The sequence below is a fragment of the Gallinula chloropus genome, assembly GCF_964237585.1.
Source record: "Gallinula chloropus genome assembly, chromosome: 5".
Taxonomy (NCBI): Eukaryota; Metazoa; Chordata; class Aves; order Gruiformes; family Rallidae; genus Gallinula; species Gallinula chloropus.
In genome coordinates, this window is record NC_140090.1 from 12725432 (window position 1) to 12746101 (window position 20670).

Consider the following 20670-nt stretch of genomic DNA (forward strand, 5'->3'; position numbering starts at 1 on the left):
CAGAGTGCTTGAGTAAGGGTCTACCTGCAGACCAGACCCTGGAGGAGCAGAGCAGTAAGAACCTCTGTCCAGAACCTCTGGAGACCAAAGCCTCAAATGAAGCTGCTGTCACGGCAGAGGATGATGACGATGTGTTCCCTGAAAACCACACCTCTGATGACTCTTCCCAGTATCCAGACACATGGGATGGTTTCAGAATGAGCAGCCCTGAAGTGAAGGACAGAACCACCCAGATCTCCAGCCCGAATAGATCCCTGGTACCCATTTGCTCTAGCCCTATTCCACGATCACCTTTGCAGGCAGTCGCAACACACAGAGCTGGGCAGGAGATCTTCAGTGATGAGCAACAGAAAGGAGAGACAAGACAATTAAATGATGTCCTCCACCTTGCAGGGCAGTCACTGGCTTCTGAGACCCAGTCCTCTTGCTGTTCATCCCTGCTGTTAGAAGCCACAGACTTATCCAGCTATGGAGCTAAGCTACAAAAGATGAAGGATGAATTCATAGGTTCAGCCCTGGAACTTATTAAGAAAAGGTAACATGCTCTGTGGGGTCACCTGAAAGCAGTTCCCTTGTTAACAACCTGGTCTCTCTCCTGATAACGTACATTTAACTCCCATTGCATAAATTCGCTGTGGCAGGGCCTTTCATCTCAGGGTCTCTAAGCACCACATGGACATGTCTTTAAGCTCTTGAGTTTAAACTCCACATTTGCCTGGAATTAAACATCAAAAAGCATTTTCATCTAGACTTTGCCTTTTTGTACACCTTAATCCTGTCCAGACAGCAGCCATTAGTACTCCTGACACCCAGTTTCCCACCCATTTTATTTTTGTACTACTTTGTTGAAAGATTTTCATTATTTTTTTGGTGACATCTGTTAAAAGTAGAAGATAGCAGGGGATACAAAGTACTGATACGATTCCTTTGAGAAAGGTGTAGGGTCTGTCCCACCGCTGCAGGACATGAATTCAGGTAGCGTGTCATCCAGCAACAAGTGCTTTCACTTGCTGCCTGTATGTAGTGAACTGGCAATCACATGAGAGCAGGATGGCTGCTATGAGCCTTCAGCCACCCTCTGGAGACCAGCACAGGCAGCAAGTGAAAGTACTTGCAGATACTGTCCTCCTGCCAACGCAGACAGCATCATCAGTCACAGAAGACACTTATGTAAATCTTTCCTCCCTCTTCCACAGTCAAGGGTTTTTCCCTTCTCTGGGTTAGGTGTTCACAAGGTGGGCTCTCTCTGTCCTGGCTTTGGACACTGCAGTGCTGGTACCTCCTTCCTGTCAAAGAAATGAGATCCTTTTCTACATAGGCAGGTGGCCCAACAGAAACCAGCAGTGTTCTGGAAGCTAGTTATCACTGTCTTATCATTAGATAAAACGGGTGGGAAAAGCAGGAGTAGGTGTTAGTGAAACAGTTGTTTCCATGTGCTTGGTGCCCAGGAATTACATTTGACTTGGTTCTTGGCCGGGTGTGACATCCACAGGTGCAGCGTGTGAAATGCTGGGGCATCGACCTTGTACACTGACCTGGTATTTCTGGAATGCTGGAGCTCTGAGACTGGACTGTGCTGTCAGAGGAGATGACAGCCACTTCCACAAGGGAGTGAGATTCATCTGGAAGAACTGTAGAGCTGAAGCTCCCCACGTAGACAGATCCAGTGACAAGCAGAAATACTTCTGCAACCTTATAATCCAAAGGGAAGTAGGTGGTGTTGGAGCCCCTTCAGCTGTCCAGCCCAGCCTTTGTGCATTTGTTCTAGAGTATGAAAACCAGTGAAGAAACAGAGAAGTTATGGTTTGTGACCATTTTCATTGAGTAGGCTATTTTTATCATTGATGTGAAATGAAAGCTGTAGCACAAGCTGTGAGTAGGAGCATAGGAACAGCTGTCTCTGAGCAGATGAGAGGTTTGACTAGTATCTGGAGCCCAAGGTGCAGGCATGGCGAAGCGTATGGGAACTGGGCAGCACGTATGATCTTTCTTCCTACCACTCCCAGCCTCCAAACACTTTCTGCTCAGGGCACTTTTGGTTTCAGTGTGGTTTCTGTGTGTTTGATATCCGCAGTGCTTTTTGTTTCTGTGAATGTGTTCAGTCTCCCTAGTTGGATATGTTAAAATATATGAGGTGATTTTATTAACACCGTGGTGTGTTGACACTGGCTGGACACCAGGTGCCCACCAGAGCCATTCTGTTTCTCCCCTCCTCAGCTGAATGGGGGAGAGAAAATAAATCAAAAGGCTCATGAGTCGAGTTAAGGGCAGGGAGAGATCACTCAGCAGTTACTGCCATGGGCAAAGCAGGCTCAATTCGGGGAAATGAGTTTAATTTACTGCCAATCAAATCAGAGCACGGTAATGAGAAATAAAAACAAATCTTAAAAACACCTTCCCCCCACCCCTCCCTTCTTCCTGGGCTCAACTTCACTCTTGATTTCTCTCCCTCCTCTCCTCCAGCAGCACAGGGGGATGGTGAATTGGGGTTGTGGTCAGTTCATCACATGTTGTCTCTTGCTGCTCCTTCCTTCTCAGCAGGAGGACTCCTCGCAATTTTCCCCTGCTCCAGCACAGAGTTCCTCCCACAGGAGACAGTAATCCATGAACTGCTCCAACATGAGTCCCTCCCATGGGGTACAGTTCTTCACAACCTGTTGCAGTGTGAGTGCCCTTCCATGGGGTGCAGACCTTCAGGCCCAGACTGCTCCAGCGTGGGTCCCCCGTGGGGTGACAAGTCCTGCCAGCAAACCTGCTCCAGTGTGAGGTCCTCTCTCCATGGGGCCACAGGTCCTGCCAGGAGCCTTCTCCAGCATGGGCTTCCCATGGTGTCACAGCCTCTGGTGCATCCATCTACTCCAGCATGGGGTTCTCCATGAGCTGCAGGTGGATATCTGATCCACCATGGACCTCCCTGGGCTGCAGGGGGACAGTCAGCCTCATCGTGGTCATCTCAATGCGCTGCAGGGAATCCTCTGCTCTGGTGCCTGGAGCACCTCCTGCCCCTTTTTCTTCACTGACCTGGGTGTCTGCAGGTTGTTCCTGTCACAACTCTCTCTGGCTGTAATTGCTGTTGTGTGGGGTCTTTTGGCTTTGGGCATCAGCAGGTCCATCTTGGAGCTGGCTGACATTGGCTCTGTCAAACACAGTGGAAGCTTCTAGCAGCTTCACTTAGAAGCTTCTTTGTAGCTCCCCTGCTACCAAAAGCTTGCCACACGAGTTCAATGCCTGGTAATTGATGGGAAAACGAGAATGACAGTGGCTCAAATATTAGAGAGACTGTTTCATGTTAAGGACCCAGCCTGGTTTCTGTATTTTCCATAGTAATCACAACTACTGGGAAAGCCTGTAATTTCTTCAGTGTAGCAGGGGAAGACACAGTACTGGCTAGTGGGAATCTCCAGTCTCCTTTATCTGGAAATGTCTCAATTTTCCTTCACTTTCACCCGAGGCTGTAAAGTGCCCAGATACTCATGTACAGCTCAAGCTCATTCTCACTGCAGAGGTGTGGCACTCTTTGCCTGGATGTTTCGGGTTCTAAATTATGATTGCTGACATCTAGACAACATTTTCTCCTGAGTCTCAAGTGAAATGAACTGGAAGCTGGGAATACGGTCCCATTTCCACAGATACTAAGCTCAGCAATCCTTTGATAGAGATGTTGTGATGGAACATCATAGATAAGATAGCTGAGATTGCCTTTTCTTTCTAATGTTTCTGTGTAAATGTTGCAGTCTTACAAAGCAGTTTTGTCTGGAGAGTTAATTGCCTCCCTAGTAATTCACAGTTAATTACTTAAGACATAGCTAATTACTTAATATTTCATCAGTGAAGACTGGATTTTTAACTTAACGATGGCTTTGGCCTCCTCATAGGTCACCAGATACCTTTAACTTAGGTTGTAGTCTTGGCAGGGAGGGGGGGTGAGATCTAGGTGGAAATCCTGTTTGCATTTCAATATATAGTCTGCCTTCTGAACTCATTGAAGCATCAAGTTGTTCAGGATAAGAATATGCAAGGACCTGGCTGTGAAATGGGGGACAAGGTGACAACAAAAACCCACACAAGGAAGCGAAGGACGGGACTAAGAAAGTATGCTTGCTGAATAGAGTGATGGGGCGCATGTGGATGGCAGTGGGATGGTGAATATGTGCCAGTGGTGTGCCCAGGAGGGCCAACAGCTTCCTGGCTTGTGTCAGAAATAGTGTGCTAGCAGGACTAGGGAATGAGGTCTGTATGGTGGAAAGCAGTGTGATCAGGAGGAGAATATAATATCCTAGTTCTGAGCTCTGCTACTGACCTTGGACACACCCCTTGCCTCTCTGTGCCTCAGCATGGTCCCTTCTTTTTGCATTTTTCAACCAGAAGCTGTTTGAGCAGGAGCAGCTTTTGAAAACAGTGACTTCCCAACAGTGGCAGATCTTCTTCAAGAGCTTTCTAGCTCCTTAACCTCTGCCTTCCCTCCCACGGGTCTGCCTGTGCCCAGCTGGACTGTTCACACTGTACCCCACTCAGTGAGACACTGATGAAATGATCTGGCTGGGAAGCCATGAGGAAGGATGGGGTTTTTTTAAGCCCAGATCATTTCAAGACTGACTCTAGATCATGGCCACACAGACAGTTACACTGCACCGGCTGAAGGGGTGGTACCCAAAACGTGTCTGTGGACAGGACAAGGGAGGAGACAGGAACCTCTGAGGCCAGACTGGGCCAGGACAGTACTATGGCAGGATCACAGCCTTACTGTGTGCCTGCACTGCTAATGCTGCAGCCCTGTCAGGGGGATAATGTAGTCCCTACTACAGCCGCTCCACGACAACGCTGATGTTGCTACCCCCTTTCTGCAGGCTGGGTAGAATCATAGAACCATAGAATGTGTAAGGTTGGAAGGGACCTTTAAAGGCCATCTAGCAGGGACATCTTCACTAGATCAGATCACTCAGAGGCCCATCAAGCCTGACCTTGAATATCTCCAGGGATGGGGCCTCCACCACCTCTCTGGGCAACCTGTTCCAGTGATCTACCACCCTCATATTGCCTAATGTCCAACCCAGATCTACCTTTTTCTAGTTTAAAAACATTGCCCCTCATTGCTGCACACCCTTGTGAACTGTTCTTCCCCAGCTTTCTTATAGGCACCTTTCAGGTATTGCAAGGCCGCTATAAGGTCCCCCCAGAGCCTTCTCTTTGCCAAGCTGAACAAGCCCAACTCTCTCAGCCTGTCTTCATAGAAGAGGTGCCCCAGCCCTTTGATCATTTTTGTGGACCTACTCTGGACACGCTCCAACAGGTCCATGTCCTTCATGTGTTGAGGGCTCCAAAGGTAGAAGAGGCCTGGAGAAGTGAAGCAACGTTTCCAAATCTGCATGGCAGGGAGCTAGCACAGAGGAAAGTAAAAGCCAGGAGCCTGCTGTTAGCACTGTGCTGTTGCTGTGCAGCTGAGAATAAACTCTTTCAAAGTTGGTAAATCTTCTGGTAATGTCAGCTGGAACCTGGAAGCATAAATGGAGGAAGATGAGAAAACATCAGCTGGAAAGTTGCGAATGAACTTTTCTGGCCTGACAACAGAGCCAGTGCATGTTCTAGGAGGTTTGTTCCCTCTTCAGTGATTTCAATATTGGCTGATGGTTTGTTCCTGGAGCCAACTGTCATTCATTGTAAGGAAAATGCCCATCTGTTTCATGTGGTTTTGCTTGTAGCTGACAGTATTGGAACTGCACATTAGCAGTATGACCTAACAGCATAAGTTGACAAATGAAGCCTCGAAGAAGCAGGAGGTTTTTTTCATAGGAGACTTTTGTTAAGTGTAAAATACATGCCTAACCTGAAATATGTTCCAGACACTGGCTTCCTGTATGTTCAGGCATCCATATCCAGTCCTCACAAACTTTATTTTTAAAGGAATCTGAGCCTGTAAAAGTGATGTAAACCCAAAATGAGAAATCAGTATTCTTCCAAATAGGCTGCATTATGCAGGGGAGTATGGTGGCTTAGTCTGTTAGGAAAAGTGTGTCACAAGTAGGATCACAAACTACTACAGTGATACTACATCAAATACTCTCAGTGGTTTTACATCAGACTCTGTCTGTCTGGAGGGGTGGTGGTGTCTGCAGAGAGGGTAACATGGGGTTGGAACCGACTGCCTCTGTCAGCTGGGCCAGGCCCCCGTTAGCACCAGACAGCTGTGAGTAAGACCATCCCAGAATTGCCAAGTGAGAACTCAGCCAATCTTGTCAGGGCTCTTCAGTGCACCAAAAGGCCTGATCCTGAGTTCACAGGAAGCAGAGGGAATCTTTCCAGTTATTTCAGCAGGCTTGGGATCACGAGAGATGAAAAACAGAGGGAAAGCTCCTTTAATCCTCTAATCTTTTCAAAGTATTATGTTTTTTAGCAGGTGATTTTCTTCCAGACGAGCAGTATGGTTTCTGTGTTGACAATATCTCTTAAAATAGCAGCAAACATGGATATGTCCTACTTAGAAAGAGGGTTTTCTGGTCCCTATGGGAGAACCTTACATTTTCTGGGCACAAAAATGCTCTGTAAATGCCCAAGACTTGATATCCCAGACTGATGCTGGCATGAGCGCAGTTACCCAAATTGCACTGCTATAATAACTGTGCTGTGTTTAGAGCCCCTAAAACACACTCAAAGCCATCCCTGCTGACCAGTCTAAATTCATGCCTGTACTTTCCCTGAATTGTTGTGGCTGGTTGTTCAACCCGGGGCTTTCTGCTCAATCTCCTCCACGTCAGCAGCGGCAGGTGAACTGCATACATGATGCTCATCAGAGTCTGCTTCTTCCCTCGCAGCTGCAATGCTGAGACTGCTGCCAAATCCCCCTCCAAGGGACGGTGTGATCTGAGGAAAGCTGATCTCCCACCTCCAGAGGATAACCAGCAGCCCACAGCGATGTCCATGGCAACAGAGACCTGGGAGGACAAGCCAAGCAATGAGGCATCCAGCGACACTCCACCTGCAGGGAATGTAAGGGAGAGAATTCCCCTCTCTTGCGCATGTTTTCAGGATTGTTTTTCTTGTCTGAAGCTCTGAAGGATCCCTTTGTTGTAGGAACTGGGCAGACTGGGAGCCTGGAATCTGAAATCACACAAACTCCCATGAGTGATTAAACTCAAAAGATTTATAGTGCCTTTTTTATTACAGTTAATGAAACAGGAGTTGGTTTTGTGCCCTCGCCTATCTGCCACTGCATCTCTTGCAAGGAGCTCAGCAATAACTCCTTCGTGGCTTCCAGTGTGCCACCAGCCCCTCATTGCTGTGCTGCCTGGGAGATCAGGCTCCTTCATAGTCCCCACTGATATAGGGAAGGAATTCCTGACCCTGCAGCACTGAATCATTCACAGAACAGCGGGAGGCCAGCTCAGCCCATGGAGGACAGGCTCAGCCCTTAGCCAGGACTGAGCTCTTGATTCTTTGTGGTTATTTGACGGATGTGATCCAGCCACCACGGAGCCCCAGTACTCAGAGCTACACTGTGGCAGAGGGCGAGGGGGCCTTGCTGTTAGGACTAAGCAAGACAGAGGGACCCAGGGGGACAGATTGTCTAACAGTCACCTAGCAGAGCTGCGTTTGCAGTCCTAACACTGCTCAGCTCCCTTCTCTCTCCAGTGGCTGCAGACCAGGCGCTGCTTTGACCGCTGCCTTGTTGCAGATGCTGTTGCTTTTCTTGCAGACCCCCAGTCCCGGCTGCCGCCGATCCAGCTCTGACATCGTCCACGAGACCACGGATGGTGCCAAGGCGCAGCGGGAGTGCCGGCTGCGGCCGCACTTCAGTGACCCTATGCCGACAGACTCGGTGAAGAGGAAGCAGCTGGAGCTGAAGATTGCAGCTGCAGCACGGCAGCACGCACAGAAGCGCCGGCAGGAGCGAGACTACGGTACCCACATTCTGCACATTCGGGGGGGGAGCTGATGGGCCACATGCTGAGCCCTGATACACTGGTGTAAACATGGAGTGACTCTACTGACCCAGGGTAGGGAGGTGTTTTGGGTGTGCAGGAAATCTGGGTCTGCTCTGCTATGCCTCTGTTCCTAGCTGGTGGAGGGCAGCAGCAGGAGAGGCAGGACCAAGTGAGTTCACAGGTATGGGCCAAGCAGGGATGACGGGTTTCACTGGGGAAGCATTTACTTTTGACCCCTGCCCAGGAGCGGAAGATGTGGGGACAGCTAAAAGTGCAGCTTTCACTAGATCTCCACCTCCAGGGTTTCCACCACTCACAGCTGTGCCAGCTTGGGCTCTTCGGGTAGGCTGTGTGCAGCTGGCAGTGCCTGTAATGATCAGTGTCTGTTCTCAGGTCCAGTGGTAGCCAAAGCCAACCTTGGCCATGGTGGCAGCTTTGATGAGACCCGCCGTGCCCCACGTGGCTCCCTCCGCTCCAGACATCATTGGAGCAACGTCAGCAGTCTCAGCACAGACAGTGGGATTGTTGGTGTGAACGATGTCCGGGATGACCTGGATCCCAGCGAGGCCACCCGGACCAAGTCAGCAGACGTGGAGAGGGCAGATAGTGGCATTGGCCAGATGCCAGCCAGAAAGTGGAGGAACAGGGCATCCGAAACGCTGAGCTCCCTGCAGGCCTGGGAAGCCCACCGTCCCTGCACCGACTGTGGGGAGAGGGACCTCCCCGTGGAGACGGATGTGCAGAACTGCAATCAGAGGCGGGCTGACCTCTGCGAGAAGTGCCGCAAGCGTAGGACGGAGCGCAAGGAGTCTGTGCTGGAGTTTGTCAACACTGAGGCCAGCTATGGAGAGGACCTGCGCATCATCAAAGAGGAGTTCTACCTCCCCATGCAGGCAGCTGGGCTGCTGAGCCAGGAACAGCTCCTGGGCATCTTCAGCAACATCCAGGAACTCATCGACCTCAATGAGAACTTCCTGGAGATACTCCAGGAAGAGATCGATCAGGCCTTTGACCAGGTATGATGCTGCATGCACGAAAGGGGCCAGACCAGGCAGACAGGAATAGGCTTTGTATTAGTGAGGCAGCACCGGTGGAGCAGAGGATTGGGAGGTTGGACTGCTGGGGTCTGGTCATCTACCCAGTCCCTTGTTCCCTCAGCTATTGTAACCCAGTGGTTTCAGGAGGCCTGTGCCAAGTCACAGGTGCTGTCCCACTCTGCCGTGGTAATGCCACTGGTGTTCGCAGGCCATCAGCAGCCCAGATCTAGCCCATTGACAGGACCTGACTGTCCCATTACCAAAATTAGCTTTAAGTGGGTTTGCTTGGACACTGGTGAGAGTGTGACCATGAGGGCACAGAGCTCTGCTTGCACTGGCTCACAGGCCACGCACATGTGACCCTGAGCTGGCTCTCTTCAGGCTGGTGTGGGTGTGTTTGCCGTGGGTTGCAGTGGGTGTCAGCCTGCCCCTAGGCTGGCTGCGGGGCCCGGCAGCACAGGCAGTGTCCTGCTCTTGTGGTGGTTGGCACTTAGGGCTCTGTGTGCTGGTTGCTTCTACTGATCTACCCTGCCTTTCAAAAGGGACTTTCCTACCCCACCAACATGGTGGTCAGGGACAGAGAAAGAGAAATAAGACTCTAGAGCAGCAGACAATCACCGCAAAGGACAAATAAATGGCTTCAAGAAACCAAACACCACTTGTTGCCATATCAGTTTCCCCAGGATGTTTTGTTCTCTAGGAAACACATCCCTCCTTTCCCTATCCGAAACCCTGCATGTCAGACTGAGTGACACATATCTGGCAACTTTGACAACCACTCTCATGCACCTGGCACAGTGAAGACAGATGTGCGCTGCAGTGTGATGTCCCCTGTGAATAATTCATTGAGACAATGGCTTCTGCAAACAGCTATGGCTTTCCCTACACCCGCCTCTGTGTTGCCCTTTGCAGTCAGAGCTCAATACTGTATGAAAAAGCTGCCAGCAGCTGGGGAGCTGCTCCCTCTCTTGCTGCTCAGATGAGTAGTGATCGCAGAGGATGTCAGCATACACCTCGACACAGCTCAGAGCACTATGTGGCACCAGATTATTTCTGTTCACTTACTTTATTGCACATCCATAAACCAGACAGCAGGTTACCATGAAAGTTATTTTTCACTTCGACATTGAAGTTGCCGGTAAGAACACAGTGGAAGGAGGCTGCTTCCCAGCCAGACCAGTTGCTGGGAGCAACTGCAGAAGTTGTTAAGTTGCCGTGACTGGATACCTGAGCTACACGCTCCCTCTGCCCATTTGCTCCCAAACACTCTGTTGCTTTATGCACTCTGCATTAGCCTTCTGGCAGGCCTGCTGGTAGGAAGCACCCCAGCACGCTCTCCTGACTAGCAGCTTCACTCTGGCCTCTGAGCCCCTGCTCTGGTGAGCTGGCTGAGCCCACAGGAGCAGCGAAGATGACTCTGTAGAAGAGCAAGCAGTTAGACCAGCTTTCCCTCCTCTCCCCACACACTGCTTCCCCTAGGAGCTGTAGGACTTCCTTTCCACGAGCCCCGTTCCACCTCTGGTGTTCTCCAGGTCCCGCAGTAGGTTCCTGCTGGTGGGGCTGAGGGCAGGCTCCCAGCTAACCCCGCAGGGCTGTGTTCCATGCTTGCAGGGTGATGATGACCTGATGACCGTGTGCATTGGCGAAGTATTTCTGGAGTTCGTCAACATGCTGCCAGCCTTCCAGACCTACTGTCTGCAGCAGTCCTCCTCCGTGAACATGCTCAACGCGCTGGAGAAGGAGAAGGAGTTGCTGAGGTGAGAAAAGGGCTGAGTGTGTTCTTACAGGCTTTGGGGACAGGAAGGCACCAGGCTGAGGGCAAAGCCTTTGTCAGCTCAACTAGATCAAAGTTTTGGTGCTAATGTCCTTCACTGATGAGCTGAGTAATTGACTCTCCTAAATATATTAACCCCTTGAGCTCTCTGCTGAGGCAGCCAGTTGGTTCCCAGCTGTAGTCTGTGTTTTGTGGTACCAGTGTTTGCCCACTAGTCCCTGGGCTGAACTGTCACTCAGTAACACCCAGGTGAGAACAGCTCCCAGTCCCTTCACCAGAGCCCGGCTGGGATTTCCACTGGGGAGAGCCACTGTGTGAAGCACACGTGACTTGAATTTCTTTCCCTTTCCTAGCCAGGGCCTGTTGGGCAATGTCAGGCGAGTCACCCCTCTTTCCACTGCAACAGCTTAAGTGATGACGGTGCCAGATTCTTGTTTGGAGTGCTTTGTAATCTGACGATGAAAGGAGCTACAAATTGATGTAAGCTGGTGTAAGCTGATGTATCTGCCTCAGGCCTACGTCAGTCTGCACCAGAGAAGGATCACACCCTCATTGTTTTACAGCAATTTAATAGAAGACTGCCAGGATGTTATGTGCTAGTGTCCCAGGCACCTCCTCGCTGTTCTGCAGCTAAGCACAGCTGCAGAAATTGTGGTTAGTTTTTGAGAAGACAGAGTTCACAAGGCTGCTAAAACTGGAGGGGGGCTGCAGTGCCCAGCACCACTCTATTCATTTACATGTAGGATTGCAGGGTCTGCTGGCAGAACAGCCACTATTTCATTCCCTCTGCTTAAATCCCTGCAGAATATTCCTCAATGTCTCCCAGAATGACAACACAGCTCTGCGGCGGATGAACTTGAGGTCCTTCCTGATGGCCCCCTTGCAAAGAGTCACCAAATACCCTCTGCTGCTCAGCAGAATCATTAAGGCCACCACTGAGTACCACCCGGATCATGGCAGCCTGCGGGAGGCCAAGAGCCGCATCGAGTCCCACCTGGAGCACATCAACATGAAAACCAAACAGGAGGGGAACACGTGGACCCTCCGCTCGTTTCGCCAGGATAGCAAGAAGAAGAGGGAAGTCATTAACATCGAGATGAGAGAAACTGCCCTCAAAACCGTGGGTTGGCTGAGGGAAGAAACACGGTTTGTGATGGAGGGGTCGCTGCAGCTGGCCCAGCCCCCTGATGGCCAGTGGGTGAAGAAAGGCAGCAAGACCCTCAAGTTCCAGAACATGCAGGTCCTCCTCCTGGTGAACATGAAACGTGTGTCTGAGTCCAGTCTGGAGTCAGCTGAGCCAGGGCCTGTGAAGGACGCCGTGCTGGTACTCATCAGGGACAAAAATAATGGGAAGTTCCATTTGCTCAGGGAGCCCTTGAGGCTGAGTAATTGCATCGTCTCCACTGATCCCGACTGCGATGACACTTTCGAACTCATAGAGATCAGGCGGGAGGCGTTTGTGTTCCGGGACAGCGACCGGGCACGGACTCACCACTGGTTCAGGCAGATCCGGCGATACTCCAGGGAGCTGGGCTCCTGGAAGAAGCGTCGGAACGCACTGCCCAACATCATGATCAGCACCCCTCACACCAGGCCCTGAGTCCCGCGCGGGCAGCACGCATGGAGACTTGGCTTGGCCAGTGCCACGTGCAAGGACCATCAAGAGCCTCGGGGGCTTGAACTTGCTCTGCTCCATGGACAACACAGGGAGGAGCCCGGCCCACAAAGGCTCTTGGCAGCACTGGAACCAAGTGTTAGAGCCTAGTTCTGGTCTCCAGCCTGCGGACTCACATCCTGTTTGTGCCGGTGTACGTACAGAGATGGGCTCCCCTCCAGGAGCTGATCTCTGGGGGAGAACACCGAGTTGAACTTGTTAATATTGCACTGCGGGAGAATGATGTTTGATGCTTGCCACTGCATGGATTGTGTCAAAAGCCAGTCTTGACAACATGAGAGAGGTTTCCGCCATTGACTGTATTTCATCAGCATTAGGTAAAGTCAGGGTCAAAATTAGGTGCAGTATTATGCAACAGGAGATGAAAGTTGGGGAGAACTACGTTTTCCACGACTACTCCTAAGGACTGTATTTCATTATTCACCACTGTATATTCAGTCAGAATACTTGTTTAAGAGAGTCTTTCATCTTTAATCCAAATCAAGTAGGTATCAGTTTGCTCAGATTCAGCTGCATGCATATGGCAAAGAAAGAAACAAGCAGATGGGAATAAGAAGAGCTCTTGCTCTCTGACACATACACCCCAAACGTGTAGAGCCTGGGGAAGGGCAGTATATCCCCACTGAAAGTCTGTTATTTAACTGACTTAGAGACTGGAACATAGTGCTGCATCTGAAGTATCTCAGACATGTATGTAAATATGGCTCTGCTACCAATAGTGAATTTAAGAGTTTGAGATTATTTAAATGATGTAATCTAGTGTATTTCAAAATTTAATTGAACAATTTACATTGTAGAGTAACATAAAAGGTTTTAATAATTATGTTTCTATGACTTTAGGTGGGTATTCTTTTAAATACTTGTTTTCTGGAGTAGGTGTTTCACTTGGCGTGGGTGACATTCAGGTGAACAATGTGCCTACGTCTGTTCTTTGGATCCACTGAACGGAGTTCTGGGACTACTCCTAACGAGACTGGGAGAACAGTCCATGCCTGCTGCCCTACTCCTCACTGGACAACAACAGACTGGCATGAAACCAGATGCTCTGGCCGCGGTCCCGCCCGGGCAGGTCTCACACCAGAGGCCACTGTCCCGTAAGGTCCGGCCTGTCTCAGCTCCGCCGCAGGGAAGTGACGGGAAGCTGAACAATAGTAAAAAGGCAAACAGGGTTTAACCTTTTCAGCCTGACGTTACCACTGCCTGTGGCCTCCCCATCACAAGATCAGCAAAATGTCACGCTCTGACTTACACAGCAAAGGCCAGACTGCAGCCCTCGAGGCTGAAGGAGCCCGAATTTTGGTCATTGGATCTTGGAGAGGGCAACCTGTAAATGTTCTTTCAGAGTGCAGAGCAAAGACAAAACCAGTCAGTGTTATTCACTCCCAACAAAATATTTGTGTTACAGGCATTTATTTTTCAGGGGGGTTTACACAAGGTAGCTTATTTGTGTGTTTCTCCAGAGATCACCCAGCATCAGTGAGCACACAGAAGGCAGCACACAGGCTACGGTCACATAGCCAGCCTTAGCCTTGTAAGACACCACTGACCAAGGTCTGAGCAGGCACCCAAACCATGCCCAGTGCTTTGTGGTCCTCCTGCAGCTACTGGGGCTTGTTACACCACCAGCATCGGGATGTGTGCATGCTGGCTGTATTTTATCTCCATCTGCATCATCCAGCTTTGTTTTGTCCTTGAGGAAACGGGAGTCATTGCATCATCTGGAGGCTTTACAAACAAACAGACCCAAGACATGATGGTGGCAGCACGCAGCCGAGCGCTGCAGTGAGCCAGCGCTGCCAAAATGCCCCTTGGGGCAGCAGAAGCAGCAGCAGCAGCAGCATCGAGTGAGAATTCCCTCCAGCTACTCCTAATCTTGAGACAGTAAATGGGTTGTTTCCCCAGACCATGCAGGAACAGGCAGTGAGGAGCACAAGGCGTTGCTTGTTTTTCAGATAGATGGGTGCCTAAGCAGAGCAGCTGCTGGGGGAAGATTTCTCTGACGCTGTCATGACAGATCTGTGTCTAACAGCCTGCAAGCCCCATTCACTAAATACAAAAAGCAACAGCTCGTAGCACCTTTGTTTCTGCTCCCAGGACCCAAACAGCGCAGCTGCCTTCTCTTCCTCACCTCCGGGGGCAGTTTGGGTGAGGGACAGCACCACAGCAAGCCTCATAGCTCAGTTCATCCCAACAGCGAGTGGGTCTCCCAGCCACAGAAAGCTGCTGCTTTCTGGAATGGTTTCAATTACTTTCCAGCACAGGGATTGTCTTCACACCAAATCTCACTCCAAACCAGCTGTGGGCTGTTTGCACAGTCCTATCTTTAAATCAAGATGCCTCCGGTCACCCTGGCTGCTCTGAAAGGTTAGGGAACAATAAGTGTATGTAAAGGTCTGATGTCTAGCAGCAATCTGGCCTTTGGGTGATTGTTCAGCTTGTCAGATACGGGGTTTTTCCAAAGTATCACAGGAAACAGCTGCCTGCCAGGCTCCGAGTAATCGAGACCGATTTCCTCTGAACCAGGCAGACTCTCCCCAGAAGAGGGGTCTACAAATACTCATTGGGTGTTGTGCTGTGAGCAGGATGTGTACTTGGTGCTGTAGCCCTGTCCTAAAAACCCTACAGCCAGGGTTGGGGACAAGCTCTTTGATCAGGCACAGCCTGCTCTGGCCTGATCGTTGAACCAGTCAAACCAGACACAGGTTGTGCTTCCAGCGCTGCTTAACTGGTGCATACCTGGTGTGCACACAGCTCTTGCCTGCCTTGAAGTTATGGGTGTTGGAAGGGAGCAGGAGCACAACCATCTCTGTGGCCCCTCAGAGGCTGGTGCTGTGGGGCCAGTGTGCACGGTGAGGAGCGGTGGCACGCTGACCCAGCAGTAGGTTTCCACAGTCCTCGGGCACATTTCTGAACTGGATGATCCCTCTCCTGGGAAGTTGGAGGTCGTTCAGTATCACATGGGCACATCTTACTTGGCAGCCCTGGAGATTAGTTGTGCTGTATTTTTCCATTTCTGATTAACAAACCTGACAAAATGCTATTATAACCCAGGGTGCTTGGGAACAGGGCTGTCTGTAAGCCAAGAAAGCAATTATTTGTTCCAAACAGGCCATCCTAGGGCTCCATAATGTTCTCATGCTTCTCAGAAGACAAGACTGACGATACTGAGAGGCCTTCTCAAGACTCCTGCCCACTGAACTGACCCAGCTAGTACAGACAGGCCATGTTAGGGGCAAAAAAAGGGACACTCAGATTATGCTGTTCATTCATCAGAACTCATAAGTGACCTTTAACAAGAATTTCAGATGAGTCTTACTGGCCATTCACCAGGAGAACAACAGCAGCAGGCAGCAGTCTTCATCATATCCATGTTGTCTTGAGCTCACAAGGTGACCCAGCGCTGGATTAAAAGCCCCCTCTGAGATCAGGCCCCAAGGGAAGGAAGAGTAGCTACTTAGAAGTCTAAGTGGAGAAGCCTGGAAAAACCACAGGGAGATGAAGAGTGAATACTTCAGGAAGCAGAGACTTCTGCTTTAGTGCATGGAGATCTTCCCTCTGTGGTGTGCTTGTACATTCCTGGTTGTCCTTAGCAGAAGTGAGGATGGAGAAGGGTGTTCAGCATCTGTCTCTGCTGTGCAATCAAGAACACATCTGAAAGGGAGCACCAGCTTTGCTCTGGCAGCAAGAACCTATTGTAGCTGTCACTAGAAACAGAGATTGACCTCAGCACATCCCAAATCTGGAAAGAGGGTCCGAGATTATCTCAGATCTCCTGCCTTGGGGAACCTCCATCATTCTGTGCACGTGAATCTGTTATGGGGTTAAAGTCCCAGGAAGGCACAGACCCAGTAGGAGATTCTGGTGAATCTTGCCCTCTGTGGCTTGTCCCTGACATCCTCAAAGGGAAGATAATTCAAATCTTCTAGCACCACCTCAAAGCTATCTCTTTGGGGCTTAGAGATGAGGCAGCTGTAGCAACATTCTTTTCATGATATCAGCCATGTCTCAGATGTATGCTGGGATTAAACTGGAATTAGGCTGACATTCTCTGACTTGAAATTGGAAAATCCTGGAACCAAAAGCAGTGAAGGCAACTGCCCTCCTGGCAGAGATCAGATAAACATTTAAAAATCTCACTGTAACAGCTGAGTGACTTTCCATGGCTGCAGTGGAACATGATGGAGCAAACAGGCTGACCAGCCAGGCAGACAAACTACCTTATTGCTCACAGAGACTGCTGTAAAACATCAGTATGAGTACTGACAGGTAGAAGCAATTAAAAACACCCCAACTTTTTTGACAGTAACACTGCAGAGTCCAAAAACTCCAGGGGAGCCCCAAGGGCTCTCAGGAGGAGGAGGGAAAAAAGAAAAAAAAAAGGTAAGAAAAACCAGCATCTCCCCAAAGCAGGTGAAGGTTTCCCTTTGGGAAACATTTCTACAACACAGATGGAAAAGTTGAGTGATAGAACATAGAGGGTCCTCTTCAACAGAGGGTGAAGAACCCTAACAAGGAATCAGAAGACAGGCAGGGCATCCTCCAGCTCTGGTCTCTGCCCAGGCTTGGCTGGGAGCAATTACACAGCTGGAAAAAGCTGGAAAGCTGGCAAGTGGCTCTGGGGCCTTTACAGGGATGAACATATCATTTGCAGCTGTGCAACTCAAATCCTGCCCCATGCGATGTCCACCAGCACAGGCTTTGCATCCCTGAGGTACAATCTCAGCCAGAGGTGAGAAGACCCAGAGCAGAGAGCCCTCCCAGGGAAGGTGCCCTGCATAGGAGCAGGCAAAGGGACCGGCAGATGGTTCTGAACCCTTCCCTCCAGTGCAGGAGCCTCCCTTGCAGTGCCAGCATCACATCCTTGGGAGAACCCAAGTGAAATGTCTCTGGGTGCTGTGGGGAGGGCTGGCAGATGAGAGCGGGAAACCTGGGGATCACAAGGAAGTCACAGAGCAAATCCCATGACTGATGCCTGGCGTAAGCAGAACATGCAAAGAGCACAAGCCCTGCACTGTTCCACGGGGGTTGAGGTCTCAGGTTTTTTCCTTCCCTTTGGGCTTTCTGTAGCCCCTGTTGATGTCTTCAACAGGCTGTGGGGAAACCTCAGAGTGCTGCACTGAGCCTCAGTGCAGACCCAAGCAGCTCTCCCTATCGGATGGGAACCAGCTGGTTTCCCAGGGAGCAGGCAGCACCCTTGCTGGGCTCAGGCACTCACATTTTCTCGAGCAGAAGCAGGTTTGACATTTGTACACCCGTAGTGTGAACGTGCAGCTGAAGCAGCATTCGGGCAGGGAGTGCATTCTGCCTTTCCAGGGCTTGTTTAGGACAGCACAGGGCAAACCAGGCCAAGGCAGGAGTGCTGCAGTTTGAAGTGACAATAACCAGAGACAGAATCCTGCAAGGAAACGCCTGTCTCCAAGTAATTCACACCTGACCCACAACAGGCTACAGGAGGTACATACCCTAAAGGACTGTTCCTTTCACAATCAAACACTTCATAACCCTCCCTGCATTCAGCAGGCAGGAGGTTCTCTGAACAGCCCCTGCACACCCTTGAGCACAGTGGCACTGCAGTACCTGGTGACAGACATGAGGGAAGATGGGCTGCTGAGTAACAGGGTCAGTATCCACACACAGACCCCAGGAGTCATCCATCCATAGTCACCTTCCACTCTCCTGAGCTGCCTTTGTGTGTAGCGACTTACCAGCTGAAAAACACTCGTGAGACTTCATAGCACAAGTCACCACTTTGCAGTAAAATGAAGGCAAATTATTTACCCAAAGAGAAAATCCTTGGTGATCCCAACAGAACTGAAGCAGCTCAATTACTGCAGGAAAAGCAGAGAGTTTACCATGGGGTGTTAGAGCCCAGTGATCACTTCAGGCTGGCAGTGTAGGGAGAGGAAGGAGCACCCACATGCTGGCACAGCGTGCGCAGGACTGTGTGGTCAGCCAGACTGGGAGCAAACACCAGTGAGAAATGAAGATTGTTTCAGCTAGATCAGGTCCTTCGTGCAGTTCACTGCACAAAGACGTGTGCTGGCACTAGAAAAGGGCAGCATGGAAGTGATAACGTGTCCCTTAACAAGTGCCAGCTTGAAGAGGTTGCTGGTCTCAGGCAGCAGTTAATCAACTGCAGCAGACGGGAGCCCAGTTCAGCAGCACACCCCAAGGTCTGCTCTGTGTCCTGTGCCTCTGTCCACCCCTGTCCCAAACAGTTCAGGTCAGCACTTTCACAGGTCTGCAGGGGTTGAACAGGCAGTGCTGTGAACACGGAACAGTTAATCAACTATTTAAGTGCCCTTTTTACTGAAATAAAGAAAACCCGCAGAAATGACGTCAAAAGGAGAGGAGGGCGGCGGGGGAAACAGACCAGTGAGAGAATACAACGATGATCCAAGAGCACTCCCTGGAACACACTTCAGGCTCAAGTGGCTCAGAACAGCCGTGCTGGCGGTTGAGTCAGACTCTCCAGCGCTGACTCACTCCCCTCTCGGCTGCCAGCACACACTGCACAGCCCATTCAGTACCAACAGGGGTTATTTGTTCAGAGTTCAAGTGCTTATGATTCATCATGAGCCGTCCAGCTTCTGCAGTCCTCAGGACTCCATCTCTCACTGCCACTCCTGCTGGCTGAACCTCTCCTGGTGTCCCTGAGAAAGGGAAGGGTCAGGGAGGAGAGATGCCCCTACTCAAGCCCTTAAGGATCTTCCCTTCTTCCCGCTGCTCCCAGCTTTGGGACAGAAACACAACATTTAGGACCACAGTAATGTGCAGACTCATGGTCAAGGCCACAAGGTCCCACAGGCTGCCTCTGCACAGAGGAAGCTACAAAAGGCACGTGTCCATCTTCCCTGCTGCAGCCTAGGGAGAGAGATTGAGGTTGTCTTCTGCATTTCCCCCTCCCTGGCAGCGTTCAAGGCCAGGTTGGATGGGGCTTTGGCCAGCCTGGGCTAGTGGAGGGCATCCCTGCCCATGGCAGGGGGTTGGAACCAGGATGGGCTTTGAGGTCCCTTCCAACCCATACCAGTCTGTGGTTCTTCCCTTTCCTCAGACTTGGCACAGGAAAGCACTGTGCAGCCTGGCTGTTGCAAATGATGCTTTTCCAGAGGAAGGGGCTATGCTCTTCCAACCCCAGGAGCAGAGGAGGCCTGTGCTAAGCACCCTCCAGGAACATACCACCGGAGGGTGTTTTTCTCAGGCACTTGATCTCCACAGAGCCTTAGACAGAAGGATCCCACAGCTTGCAGACTTTGTGAGCCTTAAGATGCTCTCCCAGGCATCCCTCCCACAGCAGGGCAGATGGAGGATCCACGGGAAAGCTGTTAGGCCCAAGGCATCCCATGACAGGAAGCAGACCTGTTGCGTGACCTAACGCAACCGGATCACCTGGGACAGAGGCCAGCACAAAGCCCTAACCAACACCTGCCCTGCAACCAGAAACCTGCCCTGCCACGTGGCCTTGCACCCCAGTCCCACATGCCAGGAGGCCTCCAGCCAGAGAGAGAGAGACTGATGCCCAGGAAACCTCTCTCAAGTTCCGCTGCTCCCACACATTTCCTGCCTGACCTCGGGCTGCTCGGCTGTGTCTCAGAGCTGCAGGGGGGTGTTTCATGAGGCTCTGGTTTTGGCAGTAGAACTGGCTCAAGCTCCTTCCTCCCACCTCCACAGGGTTAAAGTGAGAAAGATGCAAACAGCAGCACAGGGCTGGAGCAAAGAGCTACTCTGAAAGCCGGTCTCGTTGCCATGGGCCTCAGGAAGTTAGGCCCACGTGTTCTTCAGCTGTGAAGGAGGGATATCACCATCTCCCCACGTTATGTGACATATGATACAAAGGATGAGGGCAGATAGGAAGTGTTATGAGATGCTATAAAGATAAGCCTTATCACATCTTGGATCTGGTAACAATAAACTCCCCCACAGTGCTCCCATTTTACTTGGTGGAACAGGTCAAAATTTAAGATAAAAAGCAGCCCACACAACACATGTGCAGCTTGACTGAAGCTCCACTCACCAGCAGGTGTGAGCCACCCAACAGTGTACAGCCAAGAGAGGACTTCTGTTACCATCCAAGTGCAGCTGGAGGCTGCATTGAAGTTAGGCTATTTCAGAGCAGGTGCCCAGGAAGGGAAGCGCAGAACAACAGAGACAACAGGCAAAGTTACCAAATGGCCAAAAATCAAAGAACAGCTTTTATTGGCCAAAATAACCAAGAAACCGTTTTCTTCCAATAAACAAAACCAAACCCTAACTGAAACAGTGGTA